This window comes from Lactuca virosa, chromosome 9 (genome assembly GCF_052849685.1).
Source record: "Lactuca virosa cultivar CGN04683 chromosome 9, Lactuca_virosa_CGN04683_v6, whole genome shotgun sequence".
NCBI classification, from domain to species: Eukaryota; Viridiplantae; Streptophyta; class Magnoliopsida; order Asterales; family Asteraceae; genus Lactuca; species Lactuca virosa.
Genome location: NC_136434.1, coordinates 70,553,059 through 70,567,492, shown reverse-complemented (window position 1 = coordinate 70,567,492; position 14,434 = coordinate 70,553,059).

Below are 14,434 nucleotides of genomic sequence, written 5' to 3'. Positions count from 1 at the left end.
AGGAGCTGAAAAAACAAACATGAGATTGCAAAGAAAAAGAGAAAGCAAACAAGGCCTATACAAGATGAAGACAACAAGAAATAAAGCTAAGCAAAACAACAGAGAAACTACAATAAATCCACAAAATGAGACCAAACCTAAGCAAGACCACAAGCAGCAGCTAGAATAAATCAAGAGCAACACCATGCTAATGAACTAATAGGCAGCCTCTATGAAGATAAGCAAATCGTCCACATAAGAAACACAAAAGAAGCAAGGGCAAAACCATCAGTCCGAACCAAAAAATCTCACCAACAACTAGAAGAAATCAAGTACAAACCATGAAATGCATCCTATGAACTATAAATCAGTATATGTGGAGATTAATGTAGGGAAGTTTAGGGTTTGTGGTGGAGATCTGGATACCAACTTGGATCGTAATATCACTTTCCGAACTGATATTTCTACCCTATGTCTGGGTTACAAGAAATTCAGCCTAGGATAATCCAAGTGGACACTTACGATTCTAGGCATCGGCGGATCTAGTTGGTAGCCAGGGATAGCACAGGCTATCCCTCAAGTTTGTCCGAGAAATAGAAAAACATTTGATATGCTAGTACTACATTACAAAGGTGCTAATCCTTAGACGTTGCAGAGGAAGATGATTAGAAGAAGAATCAAATCAGTATGTGTTCCTAACCCGCCCTATCCTCAAAATTATAATTATTAAGATTCCCCCCACTCGTTTTATATTTAGATTCCAAATGGGTTTCCATAATGTTGTTTTTTTTTTCATAATCGATCCAATCTTCAACCGTTAGTAAGTTTTAATTCATTTGGGTATTCCTTATTGTTGGAAATTAATAAGTGCTAAGGGTCATTTCATGATGTCGTACAAGTGTTTGATGTTATGCCTAAAAGAAACAACATTACGGGGAAGAGTTGATATAAACTTAGAAAAACAATAAGTAGCACTAGTATACCCCGTGTGGTTCTATTTATTAGTGGATTTATCTTAGGGGAAGATATAACAAAATTACATGTTTTTGTACTTCTGATGGTGTCAGGGCCTCCATGCTTAAAGAATAGACAATCCTAGAGAACTTAAACTGTGTATTGTGAATTCAAAGTAAATCTATTATTTTAAAGGCAACCATCAAAAGGTGGCATTGCAAAGTTTCAATGCATTCAAATGACTTTAATTTCGTTATATAGTGGGACATAATGCAAAATTATATTTTATAGGCATTCACAGTACAAAAACTTTGTGTGGGTTTTAATTTCAAACTTTGTTTAGGTTTTAGTTGTTTATTGTTGACTACAAAGTAATGATCAAGGTCCATTTTATATTAATGCCATCTTCCATTAAATTGCTTTGATTAGTAGAGTGTAAATATTGTTAAAGACTTGCACATTTAAGCTATTGATGCTTAAAGTGAAGAACATGAACCGACAAAACCACCTATAACTTCTTTTTTTACAAACTCCATATTCTTTTAGGTATAATGTTGCTTCCAAATTCATTCTTAAAGTGTAAAACATAGAGTGACAAAACCACTGGTCCTAAACTCCTAAGTTTTCCTTTAAATCCACAGATAATAGGTGGTCATTCTAAGCTGTGAATCGACCAATTTGTCCCCTGCCTGCTAAAACTTGTATAATTGTATGAGATCCTTTGAATGCATAGATTGTCAAAAATTTATGCTACCCCTGATGAAAGTTTCTGGTTCCGCCCCTGATTCTAGGCACAGAAATCGTAAGCCAATACGTTAGAGGATTCTGTGAAAGTATGATGAAAAACGAGAGCTTAATATCGTATATATCTTCTGGAAAAAAGAGTCGTTTATATAATAAACGATATTAGAGTTTCATTAAGGTTGGGCCGCTATGGATTCCTTTGGAAGCAAGTCAGCGGGACCCCAGCCTGGGGCTCTGCCCCTTGGACCCCGCTAGGGGCGCTGCCCCTTTGGAAACCCCGGACACAGGGGCGCTGCCCCCGGACCCCCGACTAGTCGCCGAACCGGCTAATAATTTGATTTTATACATGCGTGCACTCCGCACCAACCCTTACACATATTAGAAAACAAATTAAGAAGCCCCTTAGCTCACATGCTAATTCCAGTTACATAAAATGACATGGTGACACTAAAATCACCAACAATTAATAATAATTAACTTCAACATAGCATCCAATACACAAGTTCAAAACCGTCCATTCGGTCAAAAAAGAACACTAACAAAGGAAGAGAGCATCCGGAACACTAAAACTCAAAATAAACCCAACTATCCCAACCATAAAGCATTAAGCAGGTAGCAACATCAGAGAAAACCATTACATTCAATCATAACTATGACCAGAGGAAATGTATCATATCGCCAAATGAACAATGGAATAGACCACATGACAATAGAATATCTCCCACAGTAAACAAGAAAACACTTAGAAACGTTAGGATTACTAAACCACTAACAACTATGTGCAAAAACATTATGATTACAAACCCACATAAACAACAAATTAAAATTTATAAACTTGTTGGGGGGGGGGGGGGGGGGATATTTCATGATATGGTCGTCCGATCTGAAATCCATCGGAGGGTTGAAAAATTGGACGACACTCTCTTATGAAAGCACATTGACGATTGCGATGGTTGTTGGTGTTGGTGGTGAAGAACCAACCCTAATCTCCTAAATTGAACACTAACAATCACTCTGATAATGAATTAACCACCTCATCGACTCCCCCATTTGATTCTTCATCTTCGTGGCCAACATGTAAGGAGTAGCACCTCCGATAATTTGGCAATAGCAAAAACATCCAAAAAAAAAATCTTGGATGATTTTGAGGGGTAGCACGTGCTACCCATTGCTCATAGCTAGTTCTGCCCCTGCACATAGCCACCATCTTGCCTAGTTACCTTCTACATCCCTACTCTCTCTCTCTCTCTCTCTCTCTCTCTCTCTCTCTATAGTGCTATCGTCGCTATCCTCCGCCATCGAAAAACTGAAACCCCCCTTTATTTTCGGATCTGCACATACTGGTGGAACCGACTTCCCTCCGCCATCAAACCCCACCAACCACCACTGTCTTCCGACCACTGGAGCTACATACGACACCTTATTCTCTCCGTCGAAAAACCAAAAAGCCCCACCATTTTCAAATATGCACACACTGATGGAGCCGTCTTCCTTTCGCCGTCAAACTCTACCAACCACCATTGTCTTCTAACCACCGAAGCTACCTCCATCACCCTCCTCCCCCATACGGAAAACCAAAACCTAATCTATCTCTCCATTTCGATTTCACTACAATCTCTAGCCTTTGTTTTCGTCGTAAATCCTAGCCATCACCTCCATCTCTGCTTTGTATTTTGATTTTTAAAGGGTGGTGGTGGTGGAGGAGACATGTAGTGGTGGCGATTTCCAGGTTTGTGTGTATGGTGGAGGTAAGTGGTGATTGTCGTGGTGGAGGCAAGTTTGTGGTGATGGCGGTGACGATTTCTATATATATGGCGGCATATGGTGGTGGTTACTTTTGGTGGTAAACGCTAGGGTGTATTGTGGTTGTGGAGACCTATTGTAGAGGTAAAAAATGGTTGAAGGACAAAAATGAACAAATTTTCCGAAATATTAGACATTAACGCACCAAAAATCGTCACAGGGGCAAAAACGAAAAACTTGAAAACCATAAGAACTTTTATGTAAAATTAAGAGTAATTAACATAAGTTTTAGGTTATTCTGAGAAGGTTTAATATCAGTAGAACCCAACAAAAATTGGCTTTGGGTTTAAATTATTCTTTTGTTATATTTATACTAGACGAATTCTTATGCGTTGTGTAGGTTAAGATTATGTAGGTTTTAATATTAAGTACGAAATAATAATTATTATGTTATGTTAATATATAAAATTGTAAGTTTTTTGAATAATATAATAAAATAAATGTATATTGCAATCAAATTTTACAAAACCCTTTACATTCAGTTTATGCATGAAATGTTAAATAGAATTTTTTATTTTATGTTACTTTTAACTATTGTTATAATTAAATGATTTAAAGATTATTTATTTGATTGAGTATTATTTTTAATTATCGTTATAATTAAATGATTTAAAGATTATTTATTTGATTGAGTATTATTTTTAATTATCGTTATGATTAACTAATTAAAAACCTTATTTTAAAACATTACTATACTACTTTAAATCATAACACACTTAGGAACAGTGCCTTTTCGCCTATTAAGAAATTTGCAACAAAACTTTGCCGCTTAAGAATGTTGCCACATAACTTTTTGCCTCTTAAGAATTTTGCCACAAAACTTTACCACTTAAGAATGTTGTCACAAAACTTTTCGACATTGTCAATTTAGGTCCCTACAGCACACATAGGAATAGTGACTCAAAATTCTGCCACAAACCTTTAGCACTTTGTTAATTTTGGTCCTTGAAAATGAACACTATAACTTTTGACACCTTGCCACTTTTTTATCTCTTACATAAATGGTCTATGGATTTTGTTCAGCTTGACATTTTTGGTCGTTATATGGGTTTTACTATTATGCATCCCTATAGGGATGCTATCTTTCATTTTTGTCGTAAGTTACATAAATGATTCTTGCATTTTAGTGGCTCATTAAGAAATCATCCACTTATGATAATTTTTTATTTAGTTTTTGTTGTTTTAAATGCAACGATTTTTTTGTTTTTTTTTATATAAAAAAAACACGTCTTAAGCAAAGCCTAGGATCACCTACTAGATTATAATAATGGTTCATAAAAGTTTTTCATAAATAATGAAAATAAAATAAAAAAAACACGTCTTAGGCAAAGCCTAGGATCACCTATTAGTTTATAACAATGGCTCGTTACGAAACTTCCAAAGATACCAAAGAGTAGTGAGCAGTGCATCTATAACCCTTCTTTTATTAATTATTAATATCCTATCAAACACTCAATAACGTAGATAACATATTTTGTTAGTATTTATTGATCACTTAATATTTTCAGCGGTTGATATATATTACACATTAGATATAATCACTTATCTCATAACAATATCATTTTATTCCTTTTAATTATAATTTATAATTATGTTTTATTATATACTAATTAATTAATCTAATAGATTAGATGCACAAAATAAAATTTAATATTATATAGAAAAAATATATAAAAAAAATTTAGTCAATTAAAATGAGATCACATAATTTTAAAATAAAAAATAAATGAGGCTACTTTACAAAATATGTCAAATATATAATAATATTACTATTAATAAAAGTAATCACATTTATGTATATTAGATTATAATAGCAGAATCATCGAAATATAGATTCTTCAAAAATCATTTTGTAATAAAAAGATTTAAAGTTGAATGTTATGATGTGAAAAAATTTCAAAGTACAACAATAACATCTATAGAATCATCATACATTTTTATTCAATAATTAAATATATATTTTTAACCGTATTGATGTAATGAAAATTTATTAATTGCATTCACGTTCTATTTTAATATTCCAACTTTTCAATTTTCCATCTAAATGTTATTTAAAATTAAACCAATGTAATTAAATAGGTATTTTCATTCATGATACTTAATTGATACTTATGATAATTAATTAAATATGATTAGAATAATTATATTGTGTTTAATAAATTAAATGAATAATATAATTATCTAATGTCTAGATCAAATATTATATCAATAGCCTTCAAACCAATTATTAAAAACCAATTAAATGAATAATATAACAATAACATCCATAGAATCTTCATACCTTTAAATCTAGATGGTGAAATGTTTCGCTCTAACTCGTCAAAATGATTACGAAATAATACTTTTGCTGATAGATTTTAAAGATCAATATAGATATTGGTTGTATTAATCACATTCTCAAATTCACAATATGATTACGACATCCATTTTCATATTTCGAATTGTGAGGAATGACAAAGAATTGTTTAGAATTTCAGGAGACATGTTTATCACGTCTTGAAAGGGTTTGAACACATACACTATCCGAACAAAGTGCATAAGCTTAAGAAGCCTAATTAGAGGCTTGACGAAACAATCGCGGAATATGAATCTACACTTCCATGCGAAAGTAAAAGGGTATTGATTTCTAGAAGTCCAGTTAATTTATGAATACATATCAAAGCTAGTGGGAGCATAATCGTTACGTCTGGTATGCAGGTATTGCATGTTGACAATACTATACATAGGGAACAATGTCTCTAATTTGCAAGTTGCAAAAGTTGGGAACTTTTTCGCTATAGTGGACATAAGGGAGAGGGCACTCATACTTCATTACGAATTTAAAGGTTTAGACTATATAGTTTAATAGAACTTAGTCAAAAGCGTATATGAATAACATGTTGAAATGTTTCAACGTTGGATATTCTATATATGGAAATATTATAGTAATGAATTGAACAAATATTGGGTCCTTGTAATAATGAATCGAGTCTCATATGCTTCTATAACACCCGCGTTTCTCGTGAGGCATTAATAAAGATGATGTAATGGTTAGGGTCAACAATTGTAATATTTTAAGGTTAATAAAAGAGAGTTATTTGATTATTGTGTGGTATTTGTATGTATGTATGTATGTGTGTGTGTGTATATATATATATATATAGTGTTTTTAGCTACGTAATAAAATAGGGATAGAATTCGTGTCTAAATAAATTAATGATTAGGACGAATAACTTAAGAGTAAGATGCAATAGTCGTAACAATGATTCCACATATATAAGGAGCGCTCAAAACGGACTTAGAACGAAGAAGTTATAATCCGTTAAAGTTTCACGTTCGAACCGGCACGACTATGGATATCGTAAATAGCAAATCGGATATAGGTCGATTATTAGCCTTAGTAATCTAAATGAAAGTTGTAGTTATCGTAAAAGTGAATCCGTACGTATAGGTATCGTTTAAATCTGACTTCAATAGAGGAAGTTATGATTTTTCTAAGATTCGACGCAGCAGTGTGCGCACTGATATCAAATTTTAGATCGGTTGATTGTTAATCAAAACAATCTAAACGAAAGTTGTAGATCGCGTCGATAATTACACGTGTATATAAAATATGTCAAAAACAGAGCTTGTATGAAGAAGATACAAAAGTTTAAAGAGGTGGAAATTCATATGAAGCGCGCGGCGGCGGATGGGTGGTGCGGCGCACCGACGAATCTGCACCTGAGACGTGGCAACAAACTTGGGGAACAACGTAGCCCAGATGCACGGCAAACATGTCCAATTTCCTATCTATAAATAGCTTCCCTGAGCTCATTCCATCCCAAATATTCTCTACACAAATCTCTCTCGATTTCTACTCTTTTGGTTCAAATTATTCTTAGAGTTTAGGGTATTTTGGCAAGTTTATAAGTCCCTAGGAACTCGACATCTAGTAGCTATTAGCCCGGAGTTCTGCCAGTGCAAATTTCCCAGTTTTTGCTAAAACCTCTATAAGTTAAGCTACACTCTAGCCTTTTTAGTGTAACTTATATTTATAGTCATAAGTCGTTATTATGAACCAATAAATAAGATTTATTTGTGATTCCAAGTCGTTATACTGATTAATCTACTTATGGGAGAGGTGTCTAGAATGGTCATGTTGGCTTGGTTGTTGGATTTCAGAAAAGCTTTATGCCGAAATGATATTGCTTCCCAATTGATCCTTATTCGATAGAGCTATCAGTATTCATTGGAATGATTGATAGGTCTAGATTATTTTCAGTCATGTAGGATTTTAGACTAATACTTATTATAATGATCCTAGGTCACATCAAAGAAAAGTTCAGTTGCTAGAAGCGAAACTTTGCTCGAATTTCGAGTCGTTCAATTTAACAAGTGAGTGCATGGTTACTTTCATCTTACACATAGATATAAATTATTTAAGATAATTACATGTTATATGTTCCTATTATTTGTTTTCCTAATATCTATGCTAGATGAACAATATATACATGTTTTATTTGATTTTTAAACTGTATATGTATTTTTATTACCTATAAATATATTGGGTAAAGATGGATAGATGTAAGATGACATAAGTGATGAGAGATCAGAGATTATATATATGTTGAGAGATGAAAGATGATATAGATGATGAGAGGCCTTGACTTTAAAGATGATTCAGTCATCTAGCGGAGTAAAGATGACGACCACAGACTATTCCAGACAGTCCAGTAGAACGCTAGCAGGCTCGTAACCTGTAGGTGTTTTTGAATTTAGTGTTCACCAGGTGTACTCCATCCCCCCATGGTTACCTTATTGACATGTATTGTTGAGGAATCCACTAAGCATTATTTTCTATCCTGAAGATGATCCTTATGATAGGTCCCTTGAAAATAGATGTTAGGGACAGAGAGTGAGGATAGCGAGAAGGGGTAATCAGGTTAATATTCGAATGATAAAATATAATTAAAAGATTTAATTATTGTTGGTTGAAAACCCTATGTGCGCACTAGGCCCCCAAGCATGACCCACTAAGTTTATTGTATTACAGGCAGTGGCACGACAACACAGGGGTGATGATTGGATGAGAGATTTACGGATTTTAGGCCAGTTGAATAATAAATGTTTGTAAGGCCTATGTTATTCCCATTTATGCTTATGTATTGTATTGACGATGACATCCCAAAGTATAAAGTTGGAAACTTTATGGATTCCAACCACTATATCATCTTGAATATAAAGGATTAAGCATAAAAACCTAGATCTAAGCTTATGGACTCATGAAGCAATGAACTTAAAACTCACAAAAGGTCCAGAAGGTGTGAGAATGCTTGATGTAGAGAGTTGAATGTAGAAATGATGGACTATATGCTCTTCCTCTTCTTCTCCTTGGATAGAATCACCATAAATAAGCTCAAGATCAAATATGGATGCTAGGGTTTCAAAGGGGAGTGCAAGGAGGTGATAGAGGCTGAGGGTGGGCTAACCCTAGCCCTCACTTCCTTTAAATACGGAATAAAACCCCCAAAATTGGGGTTTTCCTATGAGGATGATCTCACGGCATGAGTTATATGTGCTCATGTCGTGAGCTCGAAGGTGATGCTTGATTGCACTAACATCCTCACGACGTGACATACATACCTCACGTCGTGAGTAGGGTTAAACGTTTGAATTTTTAAACCTGAAAATTGCTCACATGAACTGAATGTTACAATGTGGTTTACCTGGAAGAGATAATGGTTGACCCAATAAAGATTGAAGTTGTGATGAAGTGGGAGCGACCAAAAAGTCCCACTGAGATTCATAGTTTTTTGGGATAAGTTGGATATTACAAAAGGTTTATCCAATGATTTTCTTCGATAGCTGATCCATTAACAACTTTGACCCATAAAGGAGCTACATATACGTGGAGTGAGGAGCACGAAGAAGCTTTCAAAAAGTTAAAGAAAAAGTTGTGTGAAGCATCGATTCTTTCTTTACCTGACGGAGTTGAATACTTCGCAGTGTATAGTGATGCATCTGGAGTTGGGTTAGGTTGTGTGTACACCCAGAGAGATAAAGTAATCGCATATGCATCTCAACAACTGAAGGAGCACGAAAAGAGCTACCATGCTCATGATCTGGAGTTGGCAGCGGTCATATTTGCTTAAAGATACAGAGGCATTATCTTTATGGCACAAAGTGTAAGCTTTACACTGATCATAAGAGTCTCCAATATCTCTTTGACCAAAATTAGTTGAATATGAGACATCGACGATGGTTGGAGTTACTCAAAGACTATGACTGTGAGATACTTTACCACCCTGGTAAAACGAATGTCGTAGCAGATGATTTGAGTAGGAAGATAAACTTGGAAAGGAAGAAGCCAAAAGTGTTGAAAATCGAGATTGTCTCAACAATCGTAGAGAGCATCAGGAAAGCTCGTGAGGAAGCTTTGGAAGGAGATAATCGAAAGGACGAACGTTTAGGAAAACATTAGAATTCGGTACGAACAGTCAAGGGTTGAAGGTATTCCAAAATAGGATTTGGGTGCCTAAGATAGGAGGAATGAGAGATCTCCTCGTGGAAGAAGCCCATAAGACCATGTAATAGATTCACCCAACAATACCAAGATGTATAGGGATCTGAAACCTTACTATTGGTGGCCGGCGGTGAAGGTCGATGTTGTAAAGTATGTGGTTGACTGTGTGAATTACGCAAGAGTTAAAGTGCAACATCATAAACCTTATGGGAATTTGGATCCCTTACCAGTACCCATGGGTAAATGGGGGGATGTCACCATGGATTTTGTGACTAAGTTACCTAAGACGAAGAAAGTTCATGATATGATTTGGGTAATCATAGATCGATTGACGAAGAGTGCACTTTTCATAGCGGCTAATGAGAAATAGACAATGGATAAGCTTGCATATATCTATGTGAGGGAGATAGTAAGAGTTCACGGTGTTCCCTTAACGATTGTATCAGATCGCGACAGTCGTTTCACTTATAGGTTTTGGAAAAGCCTATAATAGGAAATGGGTACGAAGTTGTGTTTGAGTACGGCCTACCATCCACAAACTGATGGTCAGCGTGAAAGGACAATTCAAACACTGGAAGAGAGCATGTACCCTAGAATTTCAAGATAACTGGGATGGGCATCTACCTCTAGTAGATTTTTTTCTATAACAATAGTTACCACTCGATCATTAAGATGACACCTTATAAAGCCTTCTACGAACATAAGTGTCGTAGACCATCTTGTTGGCTTGAAGCTGGAGAGAAGTAGTTTATGGGTAACTTGCTTATCCATCATACTGCTGAAAAATTGAAGGTGATTAGGGAAAGGATGTTAGCAGCTCAAGACCGTCAAAAGAGTTATGCTGATAATTGGTGTTGCTTAAAGTATCATCATGGAAGGGACTTATAAGATTTGGTAAGAGAGGGAAGCTGAGTCTAAGGTTTATCGGACCATTTAAAGTGCTCCATAGGACTGGAAATCAAGCATACAAGTTAGATTTGCCAGCAGAGCTTGATGGTATTCATAACACCTTCCATGTATGTTATTTGAGGAAGTTATCGGAAGAAGTTCTTGATATAATTCCACTTTTGGAATTAAGGATTGATGAGAGTAAGAGGCTGATTGAAGAACCCAAGGAGATTGTTGACCGTAAGACGAAGAAGTTACGGTGGAAGATGGTAAAACTAATGCTAGTGTGATGGAAACATTCGAATGGGCCAAACCTCACTTGCAAGACAGAGGAAAACATGCAAGGTCGCTATCCACATCTATTTGATGATTCTGCCACATAATCATCCTAAGGGAGAAATAATTGTAATTCCCACGTTTCCCGCTAGGCATTAATAAAGATGATGTAATGGTTAGGGTCAACAATTGTAATCTTTTAAGGTTAATAAAATATAGTTATTTGATTATTGTCTGGTATTTGTGTAACACTCGGTTTTGGATTTGCTTCATTATTCAAGGTTGTGGCTCAATCATCTGTGTCATGAGGCTTAGGGCCGTGGGGAAGAAAGGATTTGTCCCTTTTCAGACGTGGGTGTGATGGCTTAAGTGATCCAAGTGTTCGATGGTGCCTTCGGAGGCCAAGGGTATAATCGTAATTTGATAGCTTGGTCTTTTACGAATTTTAGGTTTTATTCGGGAAGTTTTAAGGCTATTGTGGGTTATTAGAAGCGTAGGGCTTCCCGCCGCCTTTCCGTAGATATAAAGAACGTCAAAAACGGAGTTGAAACGAAGAAGTTATGGCCGTTTGAAGTTGCAGTGGTTCGGGTGAGTGATCATTGACTTGTTGAGGCTCACGACGTGATCATGAAGTGCTCACGACTTGAGAGGCACCTGGTGCTCCAAAACCCTAATTTTCGGGTATTTAAAGGTATAAGATGATTAGGGTTGCTCCTCCTCAGCCTCCTTCACTCCCAAGACCTCTGGAAACCCTAATCTCAACCCCCATTTAAGTTATTGGCCATTCTTGGTGTTATTCAAGAGCTTTTGGGTCTTTGAAGTCGTTTAAGGAAGAAGAAGATCATTTGTGGTGCATTTGTTAGCATCTTGGGTTCATCATTAGCTAGTTGTGGAGCTTTTGGACCTCTGTAAGTCCTCAAGCTCATGTCTTTCCTTTCCTTGCTTGCTAGATCTAAGTTTCCATGCATTTTATGACTTGTTATACTGGTTAGTATGCATGGGATCCATAAAGTTGGCAACTTTATGGATCATGGTGGTATCTTAATTCTTATAATTCTTAGATCTGAATTTTGGTCATGGTTTTGGTCTCCAAGCTTGAGTCTTGGCCCTTTTTCCTTCATTTTGACCTAAGATGGTGTTTGAGTCATGCATGACTGAAAAGCTTCGATTTTTATGGTACTTGGGGTCAAGGAAGACCCTCTAGATTGTCCCATGTTAAGGCTTAATGGATTAGGAGCTTAATGTTCATTTTTGGTCAGATCTGGCCTCACGACGTGAGGAATAAGACCTCGCGATGTGAGAGCGTGTTCGAGTAAGTTTCTAGGCAAAAATCACGACCTCACAACGTGAGCATAAGGTGCTCACGACGTGAGCATAAGGTGCTCACGACGTGAGCATCTCCTGTGCAAGTTTTGGGCTCTTTGATTGTTGGCTAGCTTGGTCTTGGACTTATCTTTTGGTTTGGGCTCATAATGGACTAAGAATTTTAGAGTAATTGACTTCTCGTTGGGCTTGACTTAATGGGCCTTAGATGGTGAATTGGGCCTTAGTGGGCCCAATGAAGTTAGGCCTTGGTTAGTTGGGTCATTAGTGAGCCTAGTGCTTGGGTTTAGACTTGTGTATTGATGGAATTTAGTTTTGGGGTTTTTGTTCAGTGCTTGGCGCCAGTTCGTAGCAGAAGCAGTTGTAGGGTTCGTCTTTCGCTTAAGGTGAGTCTTCTCACTATATCCATGGGTCGAAGGCACCAATGTCGGCCCATCACGTGTTATGTGGTATGCTAGTTGTTTCTGTGATACTTGCATGGAAGACCCCGGGGGGAGCCCATGGCATTCTAGGTAAAGACCATGGGGGGGGCCCATGACATTCTAGATAAAGACCATGGGGGAGCCTGTGGCAACTATATGTATGTTGCATGATACTCTGTGGTTGTATGTTGTATGGTATTTTGGGGAACTCACTAAGCTTTGTGTTTATGGTTTTCAGTTAATGTTTCAGGTACTTTTGTTTTCAAATGAAAGGGCTCGGGATGATTGCAGAACACACACCACATGTTTCCACATTTTGTGAATTACTCTCATTTAACGATGTTTTGCTAAGACTCAGTTACCTTGGTTTTTATGGGAAAGCTATGTATTAAAGATTTATTAATCTAAAAACAAAAAATTTTATGTCATGATTTTCGGGTCGTTACAATTTGTATGTGTATATATATATATATATATATATATATATATATATATATATATATATATATATATATATAATGTGTTTTTAGCTACGTTATAAAATATGGATAGAATTCGCGTCTAAATAGATTAACGATTAGGACGAATATCCTAAGAGTAATACGTAGTAGTCGTAACGATGATTTTGGAGATATAAGGAGCACTCAAAACGGACTTAGAATAAGAAGTTATGATCCATTGAAGTTTCACGTTCGAACCGGCACGGCTACGGATATCGTAAATAGAAAATCGGAGATAGGTCGATTATCAACCTTAGTAATCTAAACCAAGGTTGTTAAAATTAAGATCGAACCGCGCGCGATCGTAAGATCGGATCGGAATTGTAAGATCCTACCAAAATGAACTCGTATTCAAATTTGTTTGCAAGATAGTGTAATCAACTTTAACTTCTTAAGCATCAACCATAATTTTTGTTGCTACAAACTATAAACATTAAGAATAAAACATCCTGATTAGAAATAAGATCATTTTGATTATGTACAAGTAAGACATAAGAACACATAGGGATTATTATGGCCATGCTTTGCCTAACTCGAGATTAATTGATAAAATGGTGATGCTCTATAAGACTTCTTTAAACTTGTGACACTCGATTTCAAGTATGAATAGACGAATTTTTGATACTTGGCTATATAATAAAACTAAAGTGGTGGGATCAGGATCATAGTGTGATCAGGATCGTTTTTCACTTGTAGGATCTTAAAATCGTAAGATCATAAGACCAAAATCAAAATTTTAACAACCTTGATCTAAACGAAAGTCGTAGTTATCGTAAAAGTGAATTTGTGCGTATAGGTATCATCTAAATCTGACTTCAATAGAGGAAGTTATGATTTTTCTAAGATTCAACGCAGTAGTGTGCGCACTGATATCAGATTTTAGATCGGTAGATTGTTAGCCAAATCAATCTAAACGAGAGTTGAAGATCTCGTTGTTAGGATTCCATCAATATAAAGACAGCCGAGAACGAACATCGGATAACATAGTTACAAATTTTTAACGGAATTTAATAGTCTAAGCCTGTTAAAAACATAACTTTAAAAATAAAGTCAAAATTAGC